At 40.5% G+C, this 16,052-nt stretch overlaps 1 long non-coding RNA gene across 1 annotated transcript; it reads right to left on the bottom strand.

Annotated features, from left to right (window-relative positions):
* Positions 1-1,426: 1,426 nt before the first annotated feature.
* Positions 1,427-11,200, bottom strand: LOC140917065 (uncharacterized). The gene is made up of 4 exons (XR_012160707.1): positions 11,045-11,200; positions 5,777-5,828; positions 5,069-5,148; positions 1,427-1,705 (listed from the first exon to the last, which is right to left on the bottom strand). It is a non-coding gene; the product is annotated as an uncharacterized lncRNA (long non-coding RNA).
* Positions 11,201-16,052: the final 4,852 nt, after the last annotated feature.

Raw genomic sequence — 16,052 nt, 5'->3', positions numbered from 1 at the left:
TTCATGAAATGTTTTGGTGTCACCAATTATGCATTTTTCTCCCCCCCAAAAGTTTTGGTCAAAATATTTTGCCTAGCTCTAGCTGCACAATTGAGTAGTACAAAATCATGTTCTACACTTGTGGCTTTTTGGTAGGATCTCTTTTCAAGACCCAGTTTGCAACCAGTAAGGACAATGTTGGAGGCACGCAGTTTGGCAGCATATTTCCCCAGAGATGAACAGAGTATTCTTATCATGACTGTCTAACCAAACCAAGAGAACTTTTCTAAAAAAGAAAGATACATCTATATAGCTGAAATGGCCACACTTCATTGACATCATGGTAACGTAGTTGTAATAAGCTCCATGTTGGAATCTCTGTCTCTATGTGGTTAAAAATATCTGGCAGTTCTAGTGAGCAGCAGCTTCTCTAAATGTGAAGAAACAGAAGATTACCAATCATTTCATAGGAGACAAACAAAGCTACAGCAACTGCTAGCACCTCATCCAATCCGATACACCAGATAGTGGCTGTTTATCCTTACAGCCAACTCTGGTAATCCTTATTTCTGCTTGATAGCGTAGAAATTGAAGTGATCTCTTAAAAGCTTTGTGAATCAGACGGAGGGAAAGAAAGAAATGTGACCTGCGCTATCCTTGCTAAAGAGAGACGTTAATGTTGCTTAGGAAATTAAGATTAGCGCTGCACGGTTACAGCTTGACAGTATCTTTGCATCCAAGGACGATACCCTCTGTGTGGGCTCAGCGGTGCAGTGCATTGTTAGGAGCTGAAGGTAATAACAGTGATCTTAACCAAGCCATCAGTAAACACACAAGCCAAACAAATGTAACATGCTCTGTGACAAAGCACACAGCTCCACTCAGTACAGAAAGGGTCCTTCACCTACAATTGTTAGTGAAGATTTTATGAAAATCACCATGGACACAGTTTCCACAAACAATATGAAACATGTGCCACACTCTGCAATTTTTCATCTGAATCTAAGCGGGGCATTGGGTTTGATTTTTCCTGATGTCTCTGGCAGTTTGGAGAAGTACTGAAAAGGCAAATCATAGAATCGCAGGACTGGAAGGGACAAAAGTGAATGAAGAATGGCAATACTGCAGCCAGCTCAGACTGAACAGACTCCACAGTCTTTTACTAGCAGAAAGACAGTGGCACTCCACACAAGACAAACAGGTCAGACCAGGGTCTTGGCATTATTGCAAGAAAAAAAAATGTAAGTCCTGGTCATCTTTCTGAGAAACATAAAAATAATGTAATAAAGATGTGAGTCAGGAAATGTAGATGTGGAAAGGCCCCTATCAAGGAAAGAAATTAACATTCTTTAGTATTGATAAAGCATGGAAATTGTATTGCAAACAACAAATGAATTATTGGAATTAATGTCATTTCCTTCATAGTTTAATATGTTAACATTTCTTTCAATACGATTAAATGTGATACATAATTTGGAATGAGTCCTGCTGATTACTTGATAATTCTTCAGTTCCAGGGTGATATTTGGAGAGGTTTTTTCCCATCCAGGTTGCTCTTGACATTTAATGATAGACACAACTGTAAGGGCCAGTTCCTCAACCGCTGTAACTTACGTAGCTCCACTGAAGTCAATGGGACTACTCACAGTATATAAAAGTTAAACATGTATCTAAGTCTTTGCAGGACCAGGACCTTCATGAATAGATTTTTGCCTCCTACAATGCACTGTAATTGAGAAAACATGCAGTTATTTTACAAAGAATTTAAATCTCCAACATGTGCAGTAAATGGAGCTTTATTGTAATTTTCAGTCTGGGATACAGTGCTGAAACGAATTTGAATATGTAAATGAATTCAAATTGCAATTCAGAAACTTGATCTTTTTGAACAAAAGATCCAGTTTCACCCAGTGACATTTCTTATTTTGCCTTTTGAATTTAGAACCATATCTGGGGTGAAAGTTTTTCCTCAACAACAATTCCTATTTTCAAATGTTGAAATGACTCAGGTGAAAATCAGTTATCATTGAAAACACAAAAAGCATTAAAGTTGGAATGTTTTCAGTGCTAAAGTGCTCATGATCATTCTGCAGAATAAGAACTTTTTAGGTCATGAAACATCCTAGAACCAAATCAAGAGAATGCTCATGTAAAACTTCATTGTTTTTGTCCAGTTCTAGAATGGACTAGTGCTGGTCCCAGTTCTATGTTCCTTACTCTGCTCTTCCCTTTGTAGTCTAAACAGAATGCCAAGAGTCTCTTCTTGTATTGGCTGTTAAGATGATTCTGGTCTGAACACTGAGTCAAAATGGTACATATATGCATGGTTTTTTGTGTTGGGTTTTTCTAACCGTCTGAGAGCAGTTCCCAAATTCACAGGCAAGTTGGGGCAAGGTTTCCAAACAAATCTGCTCTTTGTGAGAAATAAGTACAACGTGAAGAGTAAAACAATTTAAATTCAGAGCAACTCCACTTTGCCCACCACTATTGTCAAATTGCAATGTTATCTGTGATTTAGGGTAAGCAAACACACTGCCAGTTGACTTGCATGAGAGCTGGGCCATGGAGAGGATGTGGTGTTTCATGAACCCTGGGTTACAGGACTCCTGGCATGTAAGGAAGGAAAGATTAATAAAGAGGATTTCCTTTGCAGAGATCAGGTATGAAAAAAGTTCAAGAGCAAGTGGTCTCATGGTGGCCTGTGTGTACAAGGAAAAGATAAGGAGGTGACAGAGTGGTAACTTTTAAAACAGATTACACATCTCCAAACATATCCTGCCCTCTGTTATGGGTGCTGTGTGTGTACCATAATGGAGGGCAGCATTTGCTACTTTCACACTGGGCAGAAGTAGCTTCTGCAGTAAATTCTGTTTCTCTTGAGAGAAAAGGTAACAAAAAAATCCCCTTTATTGTAGTGTGCTCACTTCAGCAGATTCCATACAGACCTCTCCATATCCAGTTTTCATAATGATTATTAAACATTTATATTGCAACAGCCCCTCTAAGTCCACCAGCGTGGGGTCCCATACCACTGGGTGCTGACAAACAGACAGAAGTCAGAATAACATTTGATATACTATTGACACCACATTAGCACAGCAGCACCCTCTAGTGATGGGGCCGCACAGTCTACCAGAACTGCTAACTAGAGGAGTTCCTCCTTTAGTTTCAGTGGAAGATGCTCAGCTTTTGGCACTCAAGGGATCGGGTTCAAAACCTACTGAAGATCCAGATGAGGGGTTGTTATATTATGGATCAATACAATATGTAAAAATTTTCTGTGTATAGCGCTTAATGAAAATACATGATGAAAAACACATCTCCAAGGTGCTACATGTAAAAATGACTTCATTCAAATATCCTTCCAATATTTCAAAATGCTATTTTAAAACAATGATTTTCATAAGTGTGAAGAAAGTTCTTTTCTTTTTTCCTGAACAAATACATCTTAAATTTACATCCAATTTTAAATGCAGGCTCTTCACTAATAAGGAAGGGAAACCCAGAGAGAAAATCTACTTCTCCTTTGACCCACACATTGAGAGCGGGTTTAAAACGTACTGCCTCTTGCCCTGCACCATCTCCAATACCAGACTACTTCTTTCTGCTTACGGTGCCAGAACTCCTGTCTATGCCCTGATCATTTCACCCCTCAACTACTGCTCTCTCTTCCTCTCTGGTGTCAGTGCTGGCAAACTCACCCCCTTCAAATCAATTCAAAATGCTCTTGCCAAGATCATCCTCTTGGTTTGATGCTGTCACTCCCTTGCCAAAAGTTAATCCATTGGCTCCTTCTTTCCACCATGTCAAACACAAACTTCTTGCTCTTCGTGTGTTAGTCCCACCTACCTAACCAACCTATCACAAAATCTGCCTCCTCCCTAGCTTTGCCAATGAGAACAGCCTTGATCTTTCACTTCTCTGACAAATACTTTCCCACTTTTTCCCCATGCTGCCCCTTTTGAGTGGGAAAAGCTCCCATTCCAGATCTGTAAAGTCACCACCTTAGCCTCCTTAATACTCACCTCTGCCATACATATGGTAAACTACAACCTGACAGTGACTAGGCATGTGAACGGTCTATCATATTTTTTAGCTTCTCTCTCTCCACCCCCACCCCACCCAGCTTGTTCGTTTCATCCACCAGTTATGTCTTTTAGGATGTAAGCGCTTTGGAATTTACACCACAGTGTCTGAACTAAGAATATATTGAAAGAAATACTGTATTACCAAAAAAGAACTGGAACATTAGAAAAATATTATGCAAGAACTGACTGTCAATTAATATCTATCAGCAAGAGATCTCTAGCTTTCCCAACTCTGGTCAGGTTTCTGTGTCATGCTCTAACGTAAGAGGGAAATAAGGCAGTGGGAGTGGGGAGTTTTCACCTCATGCCATTCTAGGATGATAGTTTGTCCACCCCTTTCCCTCATTCTGATTACTACCTCTCTCTCGAGTGTTTCTGTGATGCTGTGAGGTGCTCTCAGGTGTCACTGAATCTCCTCACAGGAAGTGAGGGCATCGGCTCTGCAGTTTTCCCAGTCTCTGCTCTGCTAAGGGATCTATCAAGGTTCTGGTACGGCCCCCATCACTGTAGCTCCTCCTGCAACTAGGAAATGACCACAGTAATGTAACATTGTTCTCTTTCTTCCCTGCTGCTGAGAAGAGGGTTTGCTTCTTTTCCCTTTTTGAATGTGTGAAAGCGAGTCTACTACTGCAGGAAAGCCTAAGGAGGCTGTGCCCAAATTCATGTTTTTTGCAAAAGGACAATCAAGCAAGATTAATATTTAGCATAAAACAGTTTATAGAGAGGAGGGACGGTCCAGTGGTTAGGGCACTAGCCTGGGACTTGCAAGACCTGAATTCAGTTCTCTACTCTGCCAGACATCCCGGGGACAGACCTTGGGGAAGTCACTTCATCTTGCTGTGCCTCAGTTCTCCATCTGTAAAATGGGGATACCACCACCACCACCACCACACCTTACAGAGATGTTGTGAGGATAAACTACATTGAAGATTGTGAGGCATAGAGATATCACATTAACAGGCATCATGTAAGTACCATAGATAGAACAATAGACTTCTCACCTCAAAAGTTCATGATCACCCCCAGAGTCCTGAAGAAAAGCTCTGAATCTTGATTCCACACACACACACCTTTTGTGGGGCTGGAAGGGGAGGGAAGAAGATAGACAGACTTTCCTACTTATGACTGACAAAAGTTATTCAAAATCGCTAACCTGTCTACTAGCCCCCAAGCTGATATTCAGTGATTCAAAAAAGAAATAAAACCAAATCCTTATTACATTCAGAACTATCGGTTATTCCAATACTGAATGCATAGAAGTACCATATACAATATTTCACATCAATGTAAAGTACAAGGAAAGCTAGTTTTGTAGGAAGAGTACTTGTAGCTTATTTACAAGTGAGATAATTGCATGAACATCATAGCTGGATTATTTTTCCTGCAGAAAAATTCAATTACCTATTTTATGGAAGATCTCTTGGGTGATAATTATAAGTAAAGCAATTTCTGTCTGCTTATAACAATTATAAAGTGCCTAACTATAGATAATACTTAGATTGTAAACTTCTTTGGGAAAGGGACCATCTTTTTATTCTACGTACAGCCCCTAGCACAATGGGGCCCCGGTCCATAACTACTGCAATACAAATAAAGAAGTAAATAAAATAAACAAACAATCATTATCATCACCTGAACTGTAGACATGAGCATGTTAGTCTGTGAATATTGAGGATTATATGACTTCAAGTCTTGTGAGTCTTACATACCATGGTTAAATCCTTCAGTCCCTGGAGTTCAACTGGAGTTGTGATGTTGGAGCTGTGGAGTAAAGATGCAAAATTTGGCCCTAAATTACAAGATGATGCACTGGTAGCCCCAACAGATGAAGGTGAGAGTTTGGGGACTATTGAACATTGTGCATTATGTACCACAATAATAGAAACAAGGGTGCAGAATAATGTAAATTTGTGCCAATCTGCTATGCGCATCTAATCGTCCTTTTAGCTCACTTTGCATCTTTGTGTCTCGCTTCACATCTGTCATGAGCTACTCTAGTGCAAGAGCGACTGAAACATAAGAATGGCCATAGCGGGTCAGACCAATGGTCCATGTAGCCCAGTATCCTGTCTTCAGACAGTGGACAGTGCCAGATGCTTCAGAGGGAATGAACAGAACTGAGCAATTTTCAAATGACCCATCTCCTATGATCCAGTCCCAACTTCTGTCAGTCAGAGATTAAGGAACACCCAGAGCATGGGGTTGTGTTCTTGACCATCTTAGCTAATAGCCACTGATGGACCTATCCTCCAAGAATTTATCTAATTTTTTTAACCCATTTATATTTTTGGCCTTCACAACATCCCCTGGCAACAAATTCCCCAAGTTGACAGTGCATTGTGTGAAGTACTTCCTTTTGCTTGTTTTAAACCTGCTGCCTATTAATTTAGTCGGCTGACCCCCAGTGCCTGTGTTATGCAAAGCCATAACTAACACTTCCTTATTCACTTTCTCCACACCAGTCATGATTTTATAGACCTCTCTCATATCCCCCCTTAGTCATCTCTTTTTGAAGCTGAATAGTCCCAGACTTTTTAATCTCTCCTCATATGAAAGCTCTCCCATATAACAAGAGGGAACAAATCAAAAATGATTTTAAAAATTCAGCATGGTTGATGAGATAAACTTGGCTTTCTTTAACAAAGTACATTTAAAGTAAACACACGTGTGCTGTGATGCCAACAAAAGGATGATGAAATTCTACAGCTGTGGAGAGTGGGATTCAGAAAGTTCACGTGAGGGGAGTAGATTTATATAGGAGACTAGCTGTAAAACCTGGGATAAGAAAAGGGGAAAGAAAGGACCCCACAGGGTTCATATTAGCGGCAGATAGATCATAAAAGATTAGTCTGGTGTATCATACTAAGTTTGGGGAATCAGACTTAACATGAACAATTTTGATCTAGAAATTGGGCTAGAAAAGAAGTAGAGTTGATTTTTCACCAATAGACTCTTCTGCCAGCCAGATAAAATTTACATGATCTGACTCTCAGCAAAAAAGACAAAGATAGATACAGAGCCTGCCTCTGCACAGCTTGGCACCTAGCGCCATCATTTACATTTGTGCAAAGTGGGTGTGAATCATAAATGCCCCCATTCTGATTCGGTTTCATTTGAAACCTACTTTGCACAGATGTAAAATGATCAGACACCATGCAAATCAGTGAAGAATCAAAACCAATGTCTTGGCAGGGGAGGCTTATGTTCCCAGGTTGGCAATGTGTCATTCCCTTTGCTTCTGCTTTGCTGGTGGGCCATTGTAACACCTCAGAGCCTTCCTGCAATAAATAAATAAATGCTCTCTTTGCTTTTTAAAATTAAAATGCTCTGGGTTTATATTTCAGCACTAAGCATGTGGGAGAAGGGGAAGGTCATTAGATGATAGAGAGAGTCTGACAGCACAACCAGCACTTGATGGGAGAGAGACACCGACTGAGTAGTTTAAAAACTACAGGATAGAGGTCTGTCTTATTTACTTTTAGACCTTTGCTGCCAGAGTTCTTTTCACAGTTTTCTTCTGAGCATCTGCCTCCTTTGACTCTGTTGTAATAACCCATATCATATTATTGCTATCATCAAATTTACTCCATGAGTCAGCCCACATGGGTGTGAGAACTTCATCTTCTGCCTTGTCTTACTCCCCCTCCCATCCACAGACACACACACACACACACTAAGTGGGTCATCCCTTTTCCCTTACCTTATTATTTTTTAGCCATTTTTCATTTTCTGAAGGAGGAGGGATTGTGCTTCTATACTCAGACCCTCCCACTGTTAACAGCACCTGCCCTGAGCTAACCCACTACTGGGAGCTGTGGTGCATGTCCCCCCCACACTTCAGTCATCGTCCGCCCCCACACTTCTCTTTTTCTCTCAGTTTAAGATTTTTTTTCTTCTTTTTTGTACTTTCCAGCTCTCAGTCACTCAACCACGTTTTCTATCTCACCAGCAAAAAAAGAGAAAGAAATGGTTTCCATGGCAAATTTGCAGGGTTTAAACTTAACACAAATAGAATAACTAAGACTTTCACCTAGTTTTAGTGTATGCCAGATAGTGAGCCACATTCTTGGCCATCATATCACACTAGCAGAGAATTTTATTTTCTGCTGGTGACCGTTGTTGGATCATATTAAAGAAGTTCTGTATTAAAATCACAAATGGGTTTGATTCCCCATAGTTTAAATTCCAGGGTATTACTAATTAAGAGGGCTCTTGGTTTTTGGTCTCTTGGTTTCTCTCCCCCTCTGTGTGAAACTTGCAAGCTGCTAATTGTGTTAGTACATCCTAAGACAGAGTCTGTTCTCAAAGTGATACTTTGTAACAACAGAAACAGCACCCAGAGACTCCCCGCCCTTTTGTTGTATTAACAATTGTGATTAAAATAGAGATAGAGGATGTATGTGGATGGATGCTTGGTGTGGATAACTGAATGATCAGGGAGGTGCCAGCCTAAGAATGCAGTGTCCATTGGCTGAAGAAGGCGTCAAGTGAAAATAACCAGAGGACCCCCAGAGGGCAGACTGGAATCCACCCAACTGCCTCAAGGATGGGAGAACCAAAGAACAAGATAACATCTGGCAGCACGGAGCCGTCAGGAATGTGCTATCTGCTGATTGATTTAGCAACAGCATGATGAAGTAATTCCCATAGACTGGCATAGGAAGAAATTCCTATAAAGATGGACTCTAGAAAGAGAGAACTTTGGGGTCTGATTCTGCAAACCAACTTCCAGGAGCATCAGATGAGCATCTGACAAGGCCCTGCTCCCTCCTCGTGTCCAGGCCACCTGGCCAGTGGCTTAGTACGAGCAACTCTAAGGCTGGTAACTATGATAACAACCTTGCAGAACCTGTGTGTGTGTGTATGAATGAATGTGTGAATAGATATGAAATTGAATGGAATGTTATAGCTATAACTAACTGCTTACTATGATTCTTTCTGTATTCACAATAAATGTGGCATTTTGCCTTTTCCCCTTTAATAAGATCCTGATGGTTTTTATTTTATTGGTATAACACCATGAGGTTGCCTACAACTGCCTTTTGGAAAAGATGTATAGAATTTAATTTAAACCAATAGAGTTCTACAAAATTTACTCTAATAACCTACAGAATTTATTAGAAAACAACCTTTCTATAGGTTAGTTGGGCTTGTCTGTATGATTGTTTTTGAGACAGCTTATAGAATTGCATGGCAGTGATATCATTTGCTATTCAATTCTACAAGATCATGCCACCAAAAAAAAAAAAAAAAAAAACCCACACCTAGAGGAAGTGATCATTTTCCATTTAACCCCACAGGACTTTTTTCTATAAGAGCTGCAAATATCTCATTGTTGTGGTAGTGAGCTCCAAGACACCTGCAGGTGCAGGCGTAGCAAACTAGATTTCAGCTTCAGCTTTCAGGCCTGTCTCTGCTGTAACATACACAGTATTGCCTGGAGAAGCAAACAGCTTTTCACTCAAAACAGCTCCTTTTCCTGAACTAAGCAAATTTGTCCGAGGAGGAAAGAAATTTTTTTTGTCTGGTACCCAGTTCTCATATGTTCCAGTTTCATAAGTGCAGGAATAAATTCATTTAAAATGAAGAGCACAACAGGTCAGAAGATGACTGAATAAATGGATTTTTGTCTTTTACTCTCGTGGTTTCCTTTCAAGTATTTTTGATGAATAATCCCTGTCCCACCCCTCTGCTCCACCTTCTGTGATTCATTCAATTTTAGGGTGGATGACAGGATGGTGAATTAGAATTAGTTAGTGGGGATGTGTGTCTATATGAGTTTATTTGTAGATAACACACAATAAAAATATATATAAACCAGCTGTGTGGTACAGCAATTCAACACTTGGATAGAAATTAATGGCATTGGATCAAAATATGGCTTATTAATATCCTTTCTTGTACTGTAGCTATCTCTAGTTTGATCATATGAGTGTGCTTGCTGACTCCTACATCATGTGATGGCCAGAAATGACTTCCTTGTGACACTGTGTATACTTGACAATAAGTTTGCTTGTGTGCTCTGAAATATCAATACAGTGGATTGGGGTTTTTTTTTTATGTGCTCAGAGACTAACATTTGAGAGGGACATGATGTTACACTGACATTTCATAAGTTATCTTGTTTTTCTGAACTTCCTTTTTTCTTTTATAATTTCCAAAGCATAGAATGTTTCAATTAGAGATGGACACAAGCTGCAAAATTCAGATCTGATTTTTGAACCACTTTCCTTTCTGTGCAAATCCAAAGGGATTTAGTCAGAGTTTTTGATCATCATAATACACAGAAAAGGGCCATTCAAATTAACCTCCAGATCTGAGTTTGAACTGTGAGGCAATTTATTATTTGTAGCGTGGCAGCACTGAGAGGTTCCAATCAAGGTCTGGATGCTTTACAGACCTGGTTTGTTTTATTATATGTGTTTGTACAGTGCCTAGCATAATGGAGCCTTTATATGCTATCCAAATACAAATAGTAAATAATAATGACAGTCCCTGCCTCGAAGAGTTAACAATTAAATTATGTAATTTTTTTAAATCAGTAAATTGGTACTAGATGAATCAGGTACAGTAACATCAGCTTTTATGGGGAAAAACACCCATTATATATCTTACTGGTCTATTATGATACTAGACATACAGTGTGAAATATTTTTTTAAAGCTTAGAAATAGATGTATCTTTTAAATAGCAGAAAAGGAACCACAATAGAAACTGGGAAGTCAGTGTTCCAGGGTAAAATTTTCAAAAGCACTCAAGTGACTTGGGAGACGAAGTCCCATTGATTTTCAATTGCTTAGGCTCCTAAGCCACTTCTGAAAATGTTATTCTGAATCTAGAACATTAGGTTTAGCTCTATGATATCCAGCAACAATGAAAGGTTTCAGGATAAGCAGGATACAAGTTTCCAACCTGTTTTCACTCAGATACAGTAGAATCAGAACCAGTTCTGTGAAGCAGCTCTAAATATACCCTTACCTGTTAGTTTTGTCTCTTCATTTTTTTACCAGCCACCAGCTTTCAATGGAAGATGAAATTATTTGGTCTGGACAGAACAATTTTGTCCTTACTGATATTTTTTCCTCTGTTTCTCACCCCTGTAATCCTTTTCTTAGATTTATTGCTTGTAAATTACTGACTCTGAAATGAAGGAAGGTTTTCCTGTAGAATAGTGCCAGTTATTGCTCACATAATGATCCTTCTGTACACAGCGTATTTATGTGTTATACGACAAATCAACAAATAATTGTATTCAGAACTTAAAAAAAAAGAAAAACCCCCCACCAAATCTGCCCTAGTTTTGAACAGAAACACACTTTGGGGTTAGTGTTATAGTCCTGCCTTGCAGGGCTCAGTTGAATTTCATTTATTACAGTGCATGGCAGTTCTGGAAGCTTTCCTTTAATTGATGATAATTACATATCAGCCCCTAATGAGTCAGTTGAGCTTTTATTTTTCCCCTGCATTCCAATGAATTCATATGGGTGTGGAAGGAAGGGAAGGCTTGTTAAATATAGAATCCTGGCATTGAGCTACTAATGTGATTGTAAAGCACTACTCTTTCTTAAGCATTTGGGCTGGGCTATGCGGTGTCCTAGTTACAATTTTATTCTCTTCCTTTTAGATTTAAAAAAAAAAAAAAAACACCAAATCACATTGCCATGATCCCCAGAACTATTCAGGGTGATAAAGACACATGTTGCTGTGCTTTACGAGCTGCCCTGAATAGTGACTTTTTAAAAAGTATATTCCATATGTCGTCTTTGCTTTTTCCAGAGGTGAAAACCATTCCAGGTTTTTACAAGCTCACACATTAAAGGCCTGATCACGTAACAATCCCATGAAGGGCAGAAGTTACATTGGAAATGGAAAACTTTTCATTGTTTAATTACCATATTTCCACTTGGGTTTGACTGCTGGAATGTTCACAGCATGTTGTTATAGCACTGCAGCTCCTTACTTTGCTCTGCTAGAAAGTAAACTAGCAATTATTTATTTAAAAAAACCAAGACAACCAAATCCTGAAAATCTCTCTGTGCAGGGCTAGCCTTATGGGTGCGCTACAGGGGCAACCGCCCAGGGCCCCATGGTCAGAGGTGGATTAGGGGTTTGTAGGGCCCTGGGCCAGAGCAAGTGGGGGTCCCTCCCCACTCTTTCCACCTGCAGTCCTCCCCGCGCTCCTGACAGCTCCCTGGCAGAAGCGCAGGGCAGTTAGAGTGGGTCGGGGCATGAGGGTGCCCATTTTTCAGTGGACCCCCCCAATTGGCTAATCCACCACTGGCCATGGTCAGGGGGGTGCCATCAGTGCTTAATTTGTGCTGGCACCTCTGGGCACTTGGCCAGCAGACACCGTTCTCCAGATGCCCAGCTCGGAAGGCAGCACTGCTGCCAGCAGCAGTGCAGAAGTAAGGGTGACAATACACCATAACATGCCACCTTACTTCTGCACTGCTGCCTTCAGAACCAGGTGCCCAGCCAGCAGCCGTCGCTCTTCAGCTGCCATGGTCAAGAAGCAAGGAGCAGGGTGGGCCTGGGGTGCAAGGCCACAGAAGGGAGCTCGGGGCAATGAGGCGGAGGAAGGCAGTGAGACCCTGGGGGCAATGGGGGTTTGGGGAGCCCAGGGAGGCAGTGGGGCTCAGGGGGCTGCATGGGGAGTCAGCAGGGGTCAGGGGTGCCATTTTCCCTAAGGCCTGCCCTATCTCTGTGGAATACTGTTGTCTCTCATCCCTAACAGAAGTACAAGTATATGATATACTAGGCTACTTGCTTTATGTATGCAGTTCATCTGCAAACACTGCATACTGCCTATATTTCTTCAGTGATGGAGTGATTTCCATTTGAACCATGACTGTGCAGACCTACCCCACCTAAAAGGAGTACACTATGGAGCACAGTTAATCACTGTCCCACAGTACTTTCTTAAAATAGTCTTTATAATACTTACAGGGCCTGATCCAAAGGACATTGCAGTCAGTGGCAGACAACTGGATCATCTAGCATTTTCACCTGTCAATGAAAGCTCTTTACAAAGGAGGATAAATATCACTGTCCCCATTTTACAGATGGAAAAAACGAACACAATGAAGTGACTAAGCTAAGGTCACTCAGCAGGCCAGAGTTGAGAACAGAACCAAGGTCTCTGGATTCCCAGTCCAATGCCTTACTTATTGTGCCACACTGTTCCCCAGATTTTATAGAGTGACATCACTATCTGTTAGGTAGCAAAGTTAAACTGCAAGGCAAAACCAATAGGAAAAGATTCCTAGAGCATAATACATTCCAACTTTGAAGTAGCTAGATAATGGTAATATCTATGTAATATATGATGAAATTATCAGACTGATAGGAAACCAAATAAATTTAATCTAGCAAATATGCCAAGACAATATACCTAACCAAGAACTAATACCTAACCAAGTTATCTAATCCTCAAAAGAAGACCCTGACCAGATATGAAGCATGAATTACCAACAAACATGGCAACATGCCGAGGGATATTTCTAATTTATTGGGCTCAAACAACATGTTTTAGGTAGGTTATCAGTACATAATTAAAGTTTGCCTAAGAACTGACAGGTGGTATTCTAACTACACAGCTTTTAAAAGAGGGTCTTTGGTATCACTTCAAAGAGGATTGTGGTAAGGAACTGAATCCTAATTAAAAGGATTAAGACCAATGCAAAGTGAGTGCAAAATGGATGTAAACACATACAAGATCAGAATAGCAGCATTTAACACTACTTTGCACTAGTCTCCATGATTATACAAGGTGCAGGACGACGAGTCAAGTGTTGATAAGCTAGGCCATTTCTACATTACAAAATTAAGTCAACCTAATTTATGTTGACATACAGCTGCCATAGTAATTACATTGCTTGTACATGTCTACACTTTGCTTCTTGTGTCAGCAGTGTGCGTCCTCACCATGAGCACAGGTATTGATTGTACTGTCGGGGGGGCATTGTGGGATGGCTCCTGAAAGCCAGGAACAGTCGACATAAGCAAGGAAGTGTCTACACTGACACTGCATTGACCTAATTACATTAACCTTGACTCTATGCTGCTCATAATGGTGGAGTTATTAAGTTGGCGTAGCGGGGCAATTACATCAGTGGGAGTAAAATTTAAGTGTAGATACTGCCATAGTTAGGTCGACATAAGCTGCCACTAACTCTGTAGTGTAGACCTGACCTAAAATAGCTAACGGCAGTGGGTTCCAGGATGAGCTGCATATAGCAAAACAGAAACCACCTGTGGATAGGTGAAGGTTTGTACATAAATGAGATGGGAAACAGCTATCACCCGACAGCTATAAATAGGCTAATCATAGTAGTGAACAGCACATGTAAGCCTACAAGGCTGTATGGACAAAGTAAAGCTACTTTTCTCTCTTGCAAAACCCAGTGGGAAGGCAATGGTTTCATGCCATAAAAGGCTACTCCACCACTGCCCCAGAAAAAGGAAGTTAAAGAGAAGTGCTCATAGACTAAGGTCAGAAGGGACCATCATGATCATCTAGTCTGCCCTCCTGCACAGCGCAAGCCACAGAATCTCACTCGCCCACCCCTGTAATAGACCCCTAACCTCTGAGTTACTGAAGTCCTCAGATCATGATTTAAAAAGACTTCAAGTTACAGAGAACCCACCATTTACACCAGCAAATGACCCATGCCACATGCTGCAGAAGAAGGTGTAAAATCCCCAGGGTCTCTGCCAATTTGTCCTGGGGGAAAATTGCTTCCTGACCCCAAACATGGCAATCAGTTAGACCCTGAGAATGTGGGCAAGACCTACCAGCCAGACACGACATAGGAAAAGACAATATTATCTGACTATTGATTATTTATATTACCATACGCCTAGGAGCCCTAGCTGTGGATCAGGACCCCATTGTGCTACTCTACACAAACAAAAAGATAATCTCTACCCCTTCATTTAGAGCTCAGCTGTCTGAAATTCTGGTGCCACCATGGAGAGATTTGGATTCAAAGCAGCAATTTTATATTTTCTTCTGTAGTTTGTAGCCATGTCACAATATTAAAGTTCAAATAAACTGAAACTTGGATGTTTTGTCTTTTTCAACAAACACTCTCCTCCACATCAAGTCAGCACAGTTACAGAATTTTAGATTAAAGGTGACAACGGTAAAGACTTAATACACTGAATGGATGTCAAGTTCCTCTTCCCATCTTATAAAACCTGAGTATTTTGTGTGGTCCTGTCTAGACATTTTGGAAAGACACTCCTCTCTTTAGTTAAGAGTGAGCAAAATGCATAGCTAAGAACAACTTGTAGAGGAGATATAAGTTGAGTCATTTTGATCACGTTTACCCTTGCCTTCCTTAGGTAAAGCATAATATGATGCACCTGAATAATAGATTAAGCATTGGTCACAATAGGTTTGTTCAGAATAGGTACAAAATATATTTAACATTCAACGTATATTTAATAACTTTAAACTCAGCTGTTTTCTGAGGTGTCCCTAAGCAACCACTTTCTGGAGCTAACGGCCTTTGGTCCATTCAAAAACTACAGAGTATCTTAATTGGTCCCACTAAATTGGAAACAGAGACATGACTTACCTAGTACATGAAAAGTAATATGTTCTGCATAACATAATAGTGTGTTCTTAGTGCCCTCACTTCAGCAGCTTAATCTCTGTGAGCAGTTTAAGAAAGAGATGACAGCTTTGTACAGTACTATGTGCCCAGAGAAAAGCAGGCTAACACGAGACCATTTCATCTAAGGCTTTCGCTGTATCCTGTAGAAATAGGGAAGGTACTCCTCTCTTGTCTGTCATAGAATATCAGGGTTGGAAGGGACTTGTCATCATCTGCTATTTGTAGCATCTTGACATTTTAGCCTTTTATTAACCAGTTAGTCTACATGCATAAGGCTTTTCAATACTGTTTCCAATCAATCAGCTATGAAGTTAGATACAACTCATAGTGGTACTGAGGCGCAGTCATCTGTAGACCACAGATGC

The sequence above is a fragment of the Lepidochelys kempii genome, chromosome 1 (assembly GCF_965140265.1).
Source record: "Lepidochelys kempii isolate rLepKem1 chromosome 1, rLepKem1.hap2, whole genome shotgun sequence".
Classification (NCBI taxonomy): Eukaryota; Metazoa; Chordata; order Testudines; family Cheloniidae; genus Lepidochelys; species Lepidochelys kempii.
The sequence above is the reverse complement of the archived record's forward strand: the minus strand, read 5'-3'. Positions and strand labels throughout refer to the sequence as shown.